A 15,844-nucleotide genomic window follows, 5' to 3' on the forward strand; every position below is an offset into this window, starting at 1 on the left:
CGGGCCCGCTAGGCGCCCCCTGCGCCCCGCCTCCTCCTCCGCGGCCCTGGCAGCAGCCTCAGCAGCCTGGGGTCAGAGACAACACTGCCTGCTTGCCCGCAGGGCTGCAGACGCCAGGGACAGCAGCCCAGGGGTCGGACACCCAGCTTGCTCCAGAACATTCTGGGCAGGCCCTGCAGCAGTGGCAAAGGGGTGACAAAGCCCCAGGGGTGGGGGGTGGGGTGGGGCTGAGAGCCCTGGGGCAGTTGGAGAGGGGTCACGGGGCGGGGAGAAGGTAGGCTGGAGGGGGCGTGGGGGGGGGCGGTGTGGGGGGGAGGGGGGATTAGAGCCGGGGCTCAGGGAGACCCAGGAGTCACATTTGGGCACAGGGACCGGACGGGAAGGTGTGAACGCATCCCAACCTGCTGCAGCTCGCTCGAGGGGCTCCCCAGAAGCCGGCCAGTAGAGGCTGGGATGCGACGCTCAGCACCCCACAGCTGCCGGAGAGAACGCGCTTCACTCAGGAGTCTGAGGCACAGGAGTTTGAGCTGTGCGAGAGGGCGGAGTTCACCTGTGAACTTGCTCCAGAAGCCACGCGATCGCTTTCATTGCTTTGATCACAGCGCCCTCTGCTGCCCGTTGGTGGAGGGGCGCCACGGCCCGGAGCCCCTCAGAAGGAATGGTGAAGACCGGCCCAGGCAGGTCCGGGCGCGCACAGACCGCTGGCCCAGTTAAGACGCTTGGACTACCAGTGTGCTCTGTTTTGCTCCCAACGCCGGTCACCCACCGGCCTGAATTTGTTCATGCCAGTTGGGCAACCGAGGACCTGGGATGGGGATCGGAGAGGCTCCAGAAGTGGCCCTAATAGATTCCCTATCACTGATCTGAGGCCCCCCAGATCTCGTAAAATCAGCCCTAAATTCAATCTGAAATCTTCTGCCTCCCTTTCCTTATACTTTCCTCTTTTTCCTGATTCCTTATGGGTAGATGGAAGATTTCTTCAGGTTCTACACCCTGCAACTAGCTCCCTTCTGAGATGCGTTTCCAGCCCCACCCACTTCTCCAGCTGCTCCCACTTACCTCTTCCTTGGTCTGGCCCAGTTTGGTTGTCACGGACACAGACTGCCCGAGCAGGATCGCAAAGAAACGTTCTGGGTCAAACCACTCCAGGTCTACCTGCTCCTCAGCCTCCCAGCGCCCCCCTGTCAGGGGAAGGGAAACAAGATTAGCCTGAAAGGCAAAGATGAGGCTCCCTGCAGATCTCCACTGTGTCTTCTTCCTGCCGACCGTCAATGGTCTAGACATAGTCTTGCGGCTAAAAGTGTGGTCCTTGTACCAGCAGCTCCAGCTCTACTGAGGACCCTGTTAAATATGCAGAATTCCGGGGGTGCCTGGGTGGCTCCGTTGGTTAAGCATTCGACTCTTGATTTTGGCTCAGGTCATGATCTCACAGTTTCCTGAGTTCGAGCCCCACAGCGTCAGCGCGGAGCAGGCTTGAGATTCTCCCTCTCTCTCTGCCCCACCCCCACTAGCGCTCTCTCGGTCTCTCTCAAAATAAATTAAAACACTGCAAAGCAGAATTGTAGGTTCCATCTCTGACCCGTTGCAGGAGAAGATCCCCAGGTAATTCATAACCACATTTAAGTTGGAGAGGAACAAATTCCAGGGCTGCTATCTGAGGACCATACTTTGAGTAGCAAGGGTAGAAGGTGAACCACCTCAGCGTGACGCATCCATGCCTCTAGGTAGCAACTTGCTCCTCTAGGTAGAATTTTCTAACTTGGGCACTTTGTACGTGGTTACGTTACTTTTCTTTTGGAAAGCTTTTATTTGGATGTCCTTACCCCCCTTCACACTGTGCACTTCTAGAATCAGGCGGTGTCTGGCATACGATAGGCATTCGATAAATATTTACGGAGCAAATGAATAAATGAATGGAGGAGAAGGGAACACTGAGTAACCTAGGAACATGAAAAAAGGAAGCAGGATCTGGCCAATTGGGTTTGGGGACACTTCTGGGATTCTGGCACTTCCGTCACTCACCGTGATCTCCGCCAACCCTGGGGGTATCAGAGTCTTGGTGTGATGGGCCCCTCCTCACCAATGTCATCCCAGGTCTTGGGGAAACGTAGGCATCCAGGTTGTATCCTTGCTGATGCTTCCTGAAGGTGGGGCTGGGAGTGGCCTTCCTGGCCCAGCTCAGGCGGTGACACTGAATCTACACGGTATATAATGTGGTCATGCGAAGGACGGGGGGAAGCATGTTCTTTGACGACTGGGAGGAGCGAGGTCCCTGCTCAGCCACACTTAGGGAGTGCCTCATCTTCTCTTGTTTGGACTGTTCCAACAGTCTCTCTCTTTGTGGTTTTCCTCCCTAATCCATCTCTATCTTTCACCCCATCGCTAGACTAAAAATAAAAGTCTTGCCAGAGTTTTTCTCTTGCTCAAAAGGTTTAATGAGTCCCCACTGCCCAGCAGGGCCCATGGGACCATGCGGTCTCTCTGGTCTCTCCCAGCTTCAGCCTCATCTCTGTGCTTGCACCCCCGTGTTTGGCTCCCTGAGCAGGTGGATGTTGTTTCATGCCCCTGCGCCTTCACACATAATACTCCCGCCCTCATCCCTACCCCTCCTCCCTAGCCCATTACTCTCCCAGCCCTCAGCTCACCAACCCCTTTTCTCCTACAGGGACCGCATTCTTCCACGTCTCATGTTTCAAGCCTCTTTCAGGAATCACCTCTTGACAAGTCTATCCTGACCCACGGGAGGACAGTCACCTCCTTCCTTCGTGCAGCCGGGCACCCTGGACACGCTTTCATTATAGTGCCCTAATGTTTCCTGACATTCACTTGTTTCCTTGTCTATGTTCTCCTGATGGAACTTTGATCACTAGAGGCCTGAGGCTGTGCCTTTGTCACTTCTGCATCTTAGCAACTATTATAATGCCTACCGCAAAAGGGGCACCTGAAGACCCACTTCTGTGGAATTGGAGAGGCAGTCTTGCCCACTGGCTCAGAGGTCACTGGTCCATTTTACTCACCGACAGAAGCAGGCAGAACCCGAGGAGCAGGACAATCTCCCCCAGGACTTCCGGCCAGTCAGACCTCTTTGGGGGCCTGGGGATCTTGGCAATGCCAGTTTGGATGAGATACCCAGGAGTCGTGGAGGCGAAGGGCCCTTCTCCAAAGCACCGGCCCCCTGGCGGGAGGGTGCGGACGTACTGGGCGGAAAGAAATCTGTTCAGCCTTTGTCCTACTGTCTGCCAGAGACTGGCAAGGGGACGGAGTGGGACCCCGGGCCTGTCAGCACGAACCAAATAGTCCAGATCTTTGTGCATACCTCAGGGGAGCAGAATCTGAGTTTTTCCCAGGACACGAATCCACAGGAAGCAACTGAGCAGCTGTCTGCACGTTCTGGGGCAAGGTCAGCACAGCCTCTTAGGAGCTGCGCAGACAGGATGAGATGCTAAATTCTGTGTGTGACCAAGTCAGTGCACCTGGATCGGTGGTGGCCTCATATGCAGGTCACATGGGTACAAGCTTATGTAGATGGGCTCGGGGTATGTGCCTTCAGGATGAAAGAGTGGGGGAGTGGAGGAGGGAAAATGAAGCAGGGGGCTGGGAGAGATGTCTGGACACCTGGGCTATTTTCATCCTCACGATCTTCCCCTCCTTATACGTCACATGTTGGAGTGAACGCTTGGCACCCCCAGAATTATCTGTTAGCACTGTGGGAGCCTGAAGCTTTGATAGGGACAACCTGGGCATCTCCTTCCTTGGGGATCTGTCTGCGATGGTTATAGAGCAGTATTTTTTAAGGCAAGGGGGAAATGATGGGTTAGGGTCTTAAATGAGGCAAACCATCACAGACAAACCATCTTCCGATGCCTGTTGCTGCTCAGACGAAAGACATAGACCCCAGGCTCCTGGAACTGCTGTAGAAAGAGGTAGGGTTCTTGATCTTGGAGCTGGGACTCCTCAGCGAGGGCCCGGAGGCGCCCCCAGTCAAATCCCCCCAGTGTGTTGTAGAAGTGGCCCCTGGGGACAGAGAAAGGAGGCGGTATGTTGTCTCTTGGAGGCGGCTACGGGCATAGGAGCGTCTCATCTCCGATACTTTGATGGTGGCAGGGCTGTGTCCTCTGGACACTCACAGGTCATACTCAGGGTAATGCTCACGGGTCACCAGGAAGGCAAGCGTATCATTGATCTGGAGGCAGACGGTGGGGTTTCGGATGCCTGGCTCTGGGGGCGGCAGATCCCCACGGCGTGTGGAGTTGAGGCTCATTGACCAAGAGGAGGTCAGATGTCCTTCCCTAGAATTTTCTGGGCAAGCAAGGTACAGAACGTGAAGAATAACAGTCAGGTTTAGGCAGATTCTTGCCGGTGGAGACGGGAGAGGAGACGCAACAAGTGTCAGGTGCGCTGCTCACCTGCATCGTGTCCTGGGGGCCTGGGATCCCTGACGAGCAGGCCTAGGGAACGCAGGAGCACGTGACCTGGTCTGATCAGGCCCAGGAACCCAGTCCCTAGAACAAGGCAGGGATCTCCCTCAACGCGCAGGGCCTAGCACATGGATACAACAGAAACTGTCCATTCCTGCTTCGAATGTGGTTGGGTTCAACTTTCTAAAAGTCGACGGATCACCTTGGGGGGTGTCACCCTCCAGCTTCTGCCCGAGGGAGCCACGGAAAAGGGCGAGGATCGCCCATGTGCGGTCCTGAGCCTGTGGCCTCCCCTGTGCAGTGGTCTTACCGTCCATCCTGACCACATACAGAGGGACGGGCTTCTGCCTTTGGTCCAAGTTGCAGGGATGGCCCACAGCACGAGGTGGGGAAGGCCTGTCCAGGAGGTAAACTTCCTGGGAACGAGGAGGCCTAATGTCAGGTCTTCCCGTAAGACCTGGTGAGTGACACAGCAGCCCCACGGGGAGGTGGGGCAAGCACAGGGCCTCCCCCGAACCCTGTCTGCGTCCTGATAGGGATGGAGGGAGGACGCGGTGCCAGTGATCTGAGAACGTCTCATCTGGATGCTATCCTTCACCCACGTGGGAAGATTCCCGAGATAGTTTCCCCCTCCTTCATGAACAAATTACTTTTTCAAGGAGCTTTGCAGGATGAAATTAAATCAACGCTGGGACCTTTGCTCTGGCACTAGACATTGTGCCTATGATGGGGTTCAGTGAGTAGGTGCCCGGACCCCGTGCACAGGCGTGTCACACACGCCCCTTCTTAGGAAGCAGAGGCCACGAGCGCTGGCTCCTTGAGTCTCTGCTCAGCGTGGGGCTGGGCCTCGGGCACTGTACCTGGCTCCCGGCGCCTTCAGTGATGGAGACCTGCGGGATGCCATCAGAGCAACTGAGCTGCAGGGCGTGTCTCTGTCCCTCTAGGCACAGGGCACCACACATTCCACTTGAGTGTTGTCCCCAGCACCGACAGAGCCCCAGGCCTGCGTCATAGCCGTGGGCATCTCCTGGTGTGGCACACACCTGCACAGAGACTCAACCTTCTTAGGGACACCTCTCTGGGGGAGGGTCCCCCCAACTCTCCAGCTTTAGAGCATAGAGCACAGGTGTCCATGTTTCCATAGATGGGGGAGTGGAATGAGCCCAGAGGCTAGGGGACTGGGCACGTGAACTGTTGGCTGAAGGGCCAGGAGAGCTGGGGGTGTGCTATATATAGACCCCTCCTACCTCGTGGGCACAGTGGTGGCTCCACTGGTCCTTGGTCAAACACAACCCCTCCTGGTTCCAGGTGGCCCCATCTTTGCAGTTCTTATGCTCCCGCTGGACACAGCCCCTTGGCTCTCCAACATCTTGGTAGCCTGGAGGGCAGGGGCACTGCCCATCGCTGGGCTGTGGGTTGTGGAGGGAGGGATGGCTGGTTGCTACCTGGTTGTGGTGAACCACCCCTTTGACCGTGACACTGCCTGAGATGGGCCAGAAGATAAAGGCGGGGGAGGGGAATTAAAGGTTCACCAGGGCTGGAGAGGCGTCAGGTGACAGGGGAAGGCTACCGGCTCATGCTGGTTAGGGTCCAGATGGTGCTAACACTTCGGTCAAAAAGATTTGGGAATTTCAGGAAAGGAAGGATTCATGTGTGTTATTTGTTGGCTTACAGGGAAAGTTCGAGGGGAATGATCTGGGTCAGGGTGTGTAATTTGGGAGTGGTCATGATGGAGGACAACTCTACCCTTTCTTCCAAGTAGGGTTACCAGATTTAGTGAGTAAAAATATAGCACACCCCATTGAATTTGAATTTCGAATAAACAAGAAATACATTTTTAGTATAAATATGTGTCATTCAATTTTTGAGACACGTTATGCTAAGCAATTATCTAATTTATCTGAAATTCAGGTGTAGGTGGGCAGCCTGTATTTTGCCTGGCCATCTTACCCCACGTCACTTGGAAATGTGAGCTAACCCTGGTCAGGTTACACCAGAGCTGAACTTGACCAAAACAGTCATGGAAATGCAGCGCGTTCTTGGGTCCCACCGCCAGAAAACATACCTGGAACACTCGGCCAGGCCCCAGGCAGACACACGTATCCTTGCCCTCCTCCGGCTGGGTGGCCTCCGAACCACAGGGAAAACAGGCATCTTGGCCGGGCCAGGGGTTGAAGAATCCTCGAGGGCAGAGGTGGCAGAGGGGGGTGTTGTGGGGACCTTCTCTGTAGAGGAAAGTTCCAGGGGGACAGGGGGCAGGTGGTGGGCCAGGGCAGAGCCTACCTGTAGGGGGATGGGTGCACGGCAGTCAGCGCTAAGACTTACCTTCCAGGAGCTGCCCGTCCGCAGGTGAATCCCCCCAGAGGCTCCAGGTAAACACCTGACTATTCTCTTTCCCCACTCGGGGCTTCTGCCCCCCCCCCCCCCCGGCCCAGGTGTTTTGTAAGCCAACATCTCCCCTCATAGCTGTTTTTCTTTCCCCACTCCTTAACTATATCCCCAAGTCTTTCGGTGCAAATTCAGCCCCACACCCTACCCTCTGGGCACCCTGGTTGGTGCGCCTCTTCTGCACTGGACGTCTGGTTCCCACAGTCCTGAGGATTCTCCCTGCCTAGGCACATGGCTCTCTGGAAGGTAAAGCAGAAGAGAGCCACGCGGGCCCATGTCCCTGGGATGCCAAAGGGTAGGACCCCCACCTCCTGGGCAGGGGCGATGGTGGCAGGGAGAGAGGCAGACATGCAGGTTGGAGGAAGATGCACACAGAGAAAGACACCGACGAAGACCCAGTGCTGGGTGGGACACAGCAAAGACCCAGTGACAGCAACACTGGGAGAGGACGAGATAGGGATGGGAGAGGTACAGAGAGATCTGGGCACAGGGATCTGCCTGCAGAGAGAAACCCCACTCACAGAGGCTCCAGGGAGCACTTGCTAAATACTTCATGAAGATGAAATCTGAGATACGGATCCTCTGGGCACCTTTGGCCCAGACAGCTCAGATATAAGATATCCTCTTATCTGTTTCTCCATAGGCCTTTTCCTTCCTAGGGCAACTGGTGGGGTGTGTGTGTGTGTGTGTGTGTGTGTGTGTGTGTATGTGTGTGTGTGCGCGCGCGCGCGTAGAACGGGGCTCAGGGGCACATGGGTAGCTCAGTCGTTGAAGCATCCAGCTCTTGATGTTGGCTCAGGTCATCATCTCGCAGTTTGTGAGATCAAGCCCAGTGTTGGGCTCTGTGCTGACAGCACGGAGCCTGCTTGGGATTCTCTCTCCTTCTCTCTATGCTCCACCCCTGCTCATGCTCTGTCTCTGTCTCTTTAAATAAATGAACGTGAAAAAAATTAAGAAAAAAAGAACTGGACTCAGTGAGAGCAAAGGATGTTCCAGCTTCCTCCTTGGGCAAGGCAAAGCCAGTCAGCCTCACTTAAGCCCTCTCCCTGTGTAAAATCCTGCAGGAAAAATGCAAGACGAATGAGACACGGGCTTCTGTCTTTGGTGCACGTACAGCCAAGTTTCAGAGATCCACATGATTTTAGTGTTAGAAAGGACCTTAGAGATTATTTAATTTTATCCTCTCACTTTACAGATAAGAAGACTGGGGCCAATAAGATGCAAAGTTTTAACAGATTCACACATCCCATCAAAAGCTCTTAAAGAATATGCATCCAGTGGGGAGCCTGGGCGGCTCAGTCGGTTAAACATCTGACTTGATTTCGGCTCAGGTCATGATCTCACGGTTTTGAGGGTTCGAGCCCTGCAACGGGCTCTACGCACTAACTGTGCTCCCTCTCCCCTCTCTCTGCACCCCTCCCCCACTCATGCTCTCTCTGTCTCTCTCAAAATAAATAAATAAACTTAAATCAACTTAAAAGAAAAGAATATGCAAATGCAAAATACCTGGAAAGTGTAAAACAGGCAGCGAGCCCTGAGAACAACCGTGAACCAGGTGTAGGCCTGGCCTTGTTGTTAATTACCTTCGGAAATTAGATAGTCAGTTAACTTATCACTTGGAAAAAAGTGATAATAAATAATACTGCTTGGCTTTGAAAATCGATCAAGCTAACAGGTGAGGAAGTGCTTGGAGAGCTATAAAGTGTAACAGAAGCACATTCTAATGGCTAAGGTGTGGCTGCAAAAGAAAGGGACCTGGGACTCTGGAACTTCCTAGGCCACCCAGCTCGTAAGTAAGACCTCTGCCTCCAAGTTTGAGGAGTACTGGGTCGGGAGAGCCTTAAGAAAATTTGTCGCATGACTTTGTAATCAGGCTTTGGCTTTGAAAATAATACATATGTATCTGGTTTGATTTGTCGCACCTAATTCACCAAATTTTACTCTGAATGACTTTGTGACTTGGTTGCCTCTAAAAAGAGATGCACCCATTCAAGACAAGCTGTCCGTCTCCTCGACGGCACTTCACTCACTTCTGCATTTATTCGCTCGTTCTGCAGGGATTTCGTGCGCGCTTACTCTGTACCAGGCTCTTTCCTGGGGCTGCTGATACCTACATGAACCGGATGCCGTTTGCGGAGCTGAGGTCCGAAGGAGAATTACCGAGCTGCAGGGTCAGAGGCTCCTCAGAGACGTACCTGAGGCAGAGGACATGAAGATCCCTGGGAATCTATATTCTGTAAAACACAGCTTACAGCCGTACTGTCCAATAAAGATAGAAAGCAAGTCACATATGTCATCTCAAGTTTTCCAGTAGCCACATTATAAAACTGAGAAGAAACAAGTGAAGTTAGTTTTAATAATGCATTTTATTTAACCTAACGTATTAAAATATAACCTCAACACCGAATCAGTATAAAAATTCCTAATATGAAATTTTACATTCTTTTTTTCAATAGTAAGTCTTTGGAACCACTTTATACTTACAGCGTATCTCAGCTAGGACTAGCCCCATTTCAAGTGCTCAGTGGCCCTACGCGGCCAGTGATTGCCATGGTGGACGGCCCGGGGTGGCATCTTGTGGCAAAGCCCCTTCCCTGCGAGGTCCTCGAGAACCCCCTGCCCTGCACATCACCTCTGTCATCGGCTCCTGTTCTCCTGAGCGGCTCCGTCATCCCTCTCTAGTCTTTCCAGAAGGTGGCACTGTGACCTTGCAGGAAATGGTGGTGTTGGCAGTGGTGGGGTGAACGGAGCGAGAAGAGGAAACGTAGCTGCGATGGAGGATGTGTGTGTGTACGTGTGTGTACGTGTGTGTAAATTAGCATCGGTACCTTAGGTATTCTGGCGGAAATTAATATTAACATCTGTGTAATGTTATCATTCTCCTAACATTTTGCTGTTTCTGCCAGTCGCTTGGAATTCTTTTAATTTTAATTTAATTTGCATTCATGTTTTCTCTTTTATATATGCACTTAAACCATGGAAACTGTATATATTCACAGCGTAAAACATGATGATTTGATATACATATGTATTGTGACATGATTACTACCGTCAAGCTAACTAACATATCACTTCTCACATAGTTATAATTTCTTTTTTGTGTGTGTGAGGAGAGCACCTGGAGTCAACTCTCTCAGCATATGTGCAGTCGTTAATACAGTATTGTTAGCTATAGTCGTCATGTTGTATGTTAGCTCTGTAGACTCATTCGTCTTATGTAACTGCAACTTTCTACCATTTTGCCCAAACCTCCTATTTCCCCCACCTTCCTGCTCCCGTAACCACACTTCTACTCTCTGCTTCCATGGGTTAAACTTTTTTTTTTTTTTTAGATTCCATATATAAGTGGGATAATACGCTATTTATCTTCCTCTCTCTAGCTCCTTTCACTTAGCTAAATGTCTTCCAGATTCACCCATGTCGTTACAGTTGTGAGGATTTCCTTCTTTCTCACGACTGAATAATCTTCCATCATACGTACTTACCACATCTTCTTTATCCATTCATCATCCACTGAAGGATGCTTGGGTTGTTTCCAGCTCTTGACTGTTGTGAATGAAGCTACAATGAACACGGGAGTGTAGATGTCTCTTCAACGTACTGACTTCATTTCCTTTGGGTGAATACCCAGAAGTAGGATTGCTGGGTCCTATGGTAGTTCTATTTTTAATTTTTTGAGGAAACTCCATACTGTTTTCCATAATGTCCGTATCAATTTACATTTTCACCAACAGTGTACAAGGGTTCGCTTTTCTCCACATCCTCACCAACACTTATCTTTTGTCTTCTTGATGACAGCCATTGTAACAGGTATGAGGTGATGTCTCACTGTGGTTTTGATTTGCATTTCCCTGATGATTAGTGATGTAGAGCATCCTTTCACATACCGGTCTTCTTTTTGAGAAATGTTCATTCAGGTTCTTTGCCCATTCTTAAATTGGATGATGTGTTTTCTTGGTATTGAATGATTGATTCAGTACTATAGGTGATCTGGGGTGTGGCCCAGGATTCTGCATTTCCCATAAGCTAAGATACGGCGGTGGTCACCACGCTTTAAGTAGCAAAGTTTGTAAGAAGCTTTGATATGCACCATTCTTCTTGGTACTCATGACAAATCTTGTGGTTTTTGTCTATCTCTAAAGACCACACTCTTTGATAGTTGGTCTGTATTTGTTGCTCTCAGGTTCCTGTACTGTGTCCCTGAACTCTCCGACTTCCCTGTTCACTGTCTCCTAAAGCTACCTTCTCTGAGGCCCCCCCCACAGTGTCCCTCAGCTGGTCTAGATCTCTCTAGATCTAGCTGGAGTTAGATTTTACCTGATTCCTCACTGGTTCTGACAGGTTGGGGACTTCTTCACTTTCATGATTCTGAAGTCCTTTCTATCTCTTATTTTTTCCCCCTCTGTTTTTACAGTTTTACTCAAGTTTGTTTGTTTGTTTCCTGGAAGATGATGATTTTTCCTGAAATTTTTAGAACAGTTTGAGACTTAGAGGAAAATGGCAAAGACATGTAGAGAGTTCTCATATACCCCACACCTAGTCTCCCCTATTATTAACATCTTGCATTAATATGATGTATTTGTTGGAACAAATACACCAATACATTATTGTTAACTAAAGTCCATACTTTGTTCAGATTTCCTTAGTTTGTTTGTTTGTTTGTTTGTAGCCAAATGTCCCTTTCTGTTCCAGCGTCCCATATTATATTTGTCAGGTCTCCTTAGGATCCTCTCGGTTGTGACTGTTTCTCAGACTTTTCTTGCTTTTTGATGACCCTGGTGGTTTTGAGGACTCATCAGGTACGTTGTGGATTGTCCCTCCATTGGGATTTGTCAGATGTTTTTCTAATAATTAGGCTGGAATTATGGATTTGAGGGAGGACGCTCACAGGGGTGGAGTGATGTGTACTTCACTTCACATCAAGAGTGCATACCATGGCCATGACGTATCACAGTTGATGTTGACCTTGGCCACCTGGCTGAGGGCATGTTTGTCAGGTTTTCTCCACTGGAAAGTTGTTCTTATTTTTCTTCTTTCCTTAGTATGTTCCTTGGAGGGGATCGGAGAACCATGTTCCCCTTCCTTGATGGTAGAGCATCTACACAAAGTATACGGAATTCTTCTTCCTGGGAGATGTGCCTTTTCTCCCCTACTTATTTATTCAATTGTTCACTTAGGTCAGAATGGACTCGTGGGTATTGAAAGCTTTTTTTTTTTTTCCTCCAAACGACCCAGTGTTAGCCATTGGGAGTTCTTTCAGCTGGCTCCTGAGTCCTTTGACATAATGCATCATTGTGGGTTTTGTTTTTTTAAAGCATTTCCTTATTTTCCAGCACTATTAGATGCCTGGGGCTCATCTTGTACATTTCCTTCCCCAGTCTCAGAATCAGCCATTTCTCCCAGGAGCCCTGGTTCCTTTTAGGAAGGAATGAGAATAGAAACCAAGGCCTGGTGCGCTCTAGTCTCTTATTTTTCAGCCACTATTCCTTCCCTTTTCTGTTAGGTCTCCTTTCCCCTGCCCATCAACCACAGAGGTTTCCTAAGAATTAATTATACATTCAAGCCAATAACAGAGTCCTGACTCTGCACAAGAACTTCATGGGAGATGAAAAATGTTAATGTACAGTCATGGAGTTTATGGTCAAGTGTGGGAGCTAGATGGACATAGAGACATATAGCCAATTTCTGAGGAACCCCTAAGGAACTAGTTCCTAATTCGGACTATGGGATCTGGGAAGTCTCTGAGCTCAGGGTTGAAGGAAGGGTCTACATTCTCTATAATCTATTTGCAGATTCTTATCAAATCTACCATGACTGGGGCTCCAAAGAGTGGTCCTCGTTTGGATAGAGCAGCGATTGCTGATGCCAACCTTCCTTCTTCTCCATCAGTGCTTCTCCCCCTTCCCTTTTTTGGGGGTGGGGGAAGTTATTTTTGTTTTTTTTTTCTTTATTGCCAGGTTTCAAAGAAGGAAGAATATGTTGGTCCACTGTTACACACTCATTCTCTTTAAAACCCATCCAGATGTTTTAATAAACTCTGTCAGGAGTGGGGGATGGGGGGGTGGGCGGTGCCCATGGTTGTTTCCCTAAGCCCACGGACCCTCCTCTCCCCCTGAAAATATCTGTGGCGTGGAGAACTTCAACAGTGTTGGTAACATTTTATTTCTTAAGTTGGGGGCGCTTGCGCGACTGTTTTTGCATTCCTTGTTCTTTTTTGTGTGGCTTCAGTGTTTCAAAATTGCATTTGCAACACATTAATGAGGAAAATGAAAAAGACCTGTGTGTGGTGTTAGTCTAAGTGACCTACACCCTTGCTCCTGGAGCAAAGACTGACCTGCCAGAGACACCTGCCGTTCCCAGCCGGGAGCCGGGTAAAGGGCATCTGGTTCCGGCCAGATGGGTCTGCTGGAGCCTGTCTGACCAGGTGTTGCTTGGTGTTGATGTGACTCAGTGCCTAGGTGGTGCGGCAGATAGAAGATTGCCCCTTCCCCCATTCTCCTCGCCCCCCACACCCCTGGGGCCCGCCTCCGACTCCCAGAGAGCCTTAGAGCAGTGACACAGAGACAAGCTGTTCCCTCAGCAGGGACTTCCTGCTGGAGCTATTCTTCAAGGGCCAGGCAGGACTTCAGGTCTGGAGCATTACCCCCCCTCCCTGCCATCCCATCTTGTGGTAGCATGTTTGCCTCAGCAAACATGGACTCACACTTCCGTATCTCCCATCTGAAGCCGTCTGCGAACAAAAACCGGAAAAAGCTCCAAGTCTGGCAGCAGCCAAAAAACCCCAGAGGTTCCACCAGCAGCCAAGACAGGTGGAGGACAGGGGCGCCTGGGTGGCTTGGTCGGTTAAGCGTCTGACTTCAGCTCAGGTCATGATCTCACACTCCGTGAGTTCGAGCCCCGCGTCAGGCTCTGTGCTGACAGCTCAGAGCCTGGAGCCTGTTTCAGATTCTGTGTCTCCCTCTCTCTGACCCTCCCCCGTTCATGCTCTGTCTCTCTCTGTCTCAAAAATAAATAAACGTTAAGAAAAATTAAAAATAAAAAAAGACAGGTGGAGGACAGACTAAGCAGCGGGTCAGCTGGGGACGCTGTACTGGGGCCAGGGGTGGGATGTTTGCCTGAGTCTCTGGGAGAAAGAGTGAGAATGATGCCAGCAGCTGGGGTGCGCAGCCTGGTAACTGTAAAGTTCTATTTGCAAGGTGAAGCTGTGCAGCCTTCGTGCCCGGGACAGTGTTCCTGGTGGGGTTGGCAGCTCCTGACAAGGAGACGTTAAAGATGTCTGCATCATCTCTCCTCTTGAATTTGCTCGACCAATAAGATGTGGCAGGAATGAGATGCTGGGATTTCTGAGCCCAAGCCCTTTGAAGCCTTGCAGCTCCCATGTAGTTCTTTTGGAACATTCTATCTGGGAGGCTTGTTCTGCTATGTAAGCAGTCTTACTATGTTGAGACAGCCATGCTGGAGAGGCCACGAGTAGGCCCTTTGGTCACCAGTCCCAGCCAAGCCAAGCCTTCCAGCTGCACCTACTAAGGCTTAAGACCTGAACATGAAGAATCATTTGACTCCCATCAGCCTATTCTCCAGCTGAGTACTGCAGAATAACCCCCACTGATGCCACATAGGGCAGAAGAATCACCTAGTTGAGCCCGAAGCAAATTTCTAGACTCCAGCGCTGTGAGACGTAATAAAAATGATCGTTGTTTTATGCTTCCAGCTTTGGGGTTGTTACACAGCAACAGGGAACCGAGACAGCCAAGGGTGCCCCCATCTAGGCCACCTCTCTGATGATCAGCTTCCAAATCCTGCATCAATATAAGAGACAGGGGTCATGGTTCATTCTCAAAATGACATGGCCGAGACTAAAGGTCCTGAGCATCTTTTCGAAAAATGGTATCCTGGAGGCTCTCTGCTTGGGCTAGCCGTATGATACCCCTAGTGCTGAAGTGTTGAAGTAGGTTGGAAAACTGGCTTGGGAGGGGAAGAAAAGGGGACCATGCAGTATGGGAAGCCTAGAGCCGGTGTCTGGCCCAGGGGTTCAAGCAGCCCCCGGGCTGGTGCCCTCTCCCTGGCTCTGCCTCCTGGTGTTGTGCTCGGCTCCCTTTAAAGAGCACCACTAGGAGCCTGGTGATCTCACACCAACAGTGCAGGTGCAGGCCTAGCCCGTAAACCACAACAACCGGGGTCTGTGCGGCCACAATGCACAGGGCAGAGCCTCCAGAGGGGCATAAAGGGTGATTATTTGTTTAGCATCATGAGCAAGAATCCCAGAACTGGTCTGAAGCAAAGCAGAAACTTTTGTATTAAGGAGATTAAACCTTAAACTCAGCTGAGCGGGCTCTGCTGTGTGGAGTGGCTTTGTTGTGCCCGGCATTGTGTGTGATTCTATGCAAATCACCGGAGGCCTCACTGGGGTCCTGACCACAGAGGCTTAGCTGCCCTCCCAGGGCAGGAGCGGGTGGGAGAGGGGGCGATCACACGTGCTGACCAGACAGCGCCCAGCCAGCACTGCAGGCAGGGGAAGCCCATTCTCCCTCAAGCTCAGGAACTTGGGGTTTTGAACAAGTGTTTGCTATGTCATTCGGGGGTTTCTGATGGTTGGATAGACATGTAGGAACAGAAGTGCTACTAGGAAAGTATGCTAGAAATTCAGGGCAATATCCAGTGAGAATGGGGTATGGTTTTTTTTTTTTTTTTTTTTTTTTTTTTTGAGAGACAGAGACAGACAGAGAGTGAGTGGAGGAGGGGCAGAGAGAGGGAGACACAGAATCCAAAGCAGACTCCAGGCTCTGAGCTGTCAGCACAGAGTCTGACATGGGGCTCGAACTCATGAGCCATGAGATCGTGACCTGAGCAGGAGTCAAATGCTCAACCAACTGAGCCAACCAGGTGCACCTTGGATGAGGGATGTCCTTATATCCAGGGTCCCTCTGACCATAATACCTGGGTATTTTCTCTTTTGAAACTCAGAGTAATATATATATATATATATATATATATATATATATATATATATATGATTACCAAGAAGATGGGGAAATATT

The sequence above is a fragment of the Panthera pardus genome, unplaced genomic scaffold (assembly GCF_024362965.1).
Source record: "Panthera pardus isolate Hobbes unplaced genomic scaffold, ASM2436296v1 HiC_scaffold_12, whole genome shotgun sequence".
NCBI classification, from domain to species: Eukaryota; Metazoa; Chordata; class Mammalia; order Carnivora; family Felidae; genus Panthera; species Panthera pardus.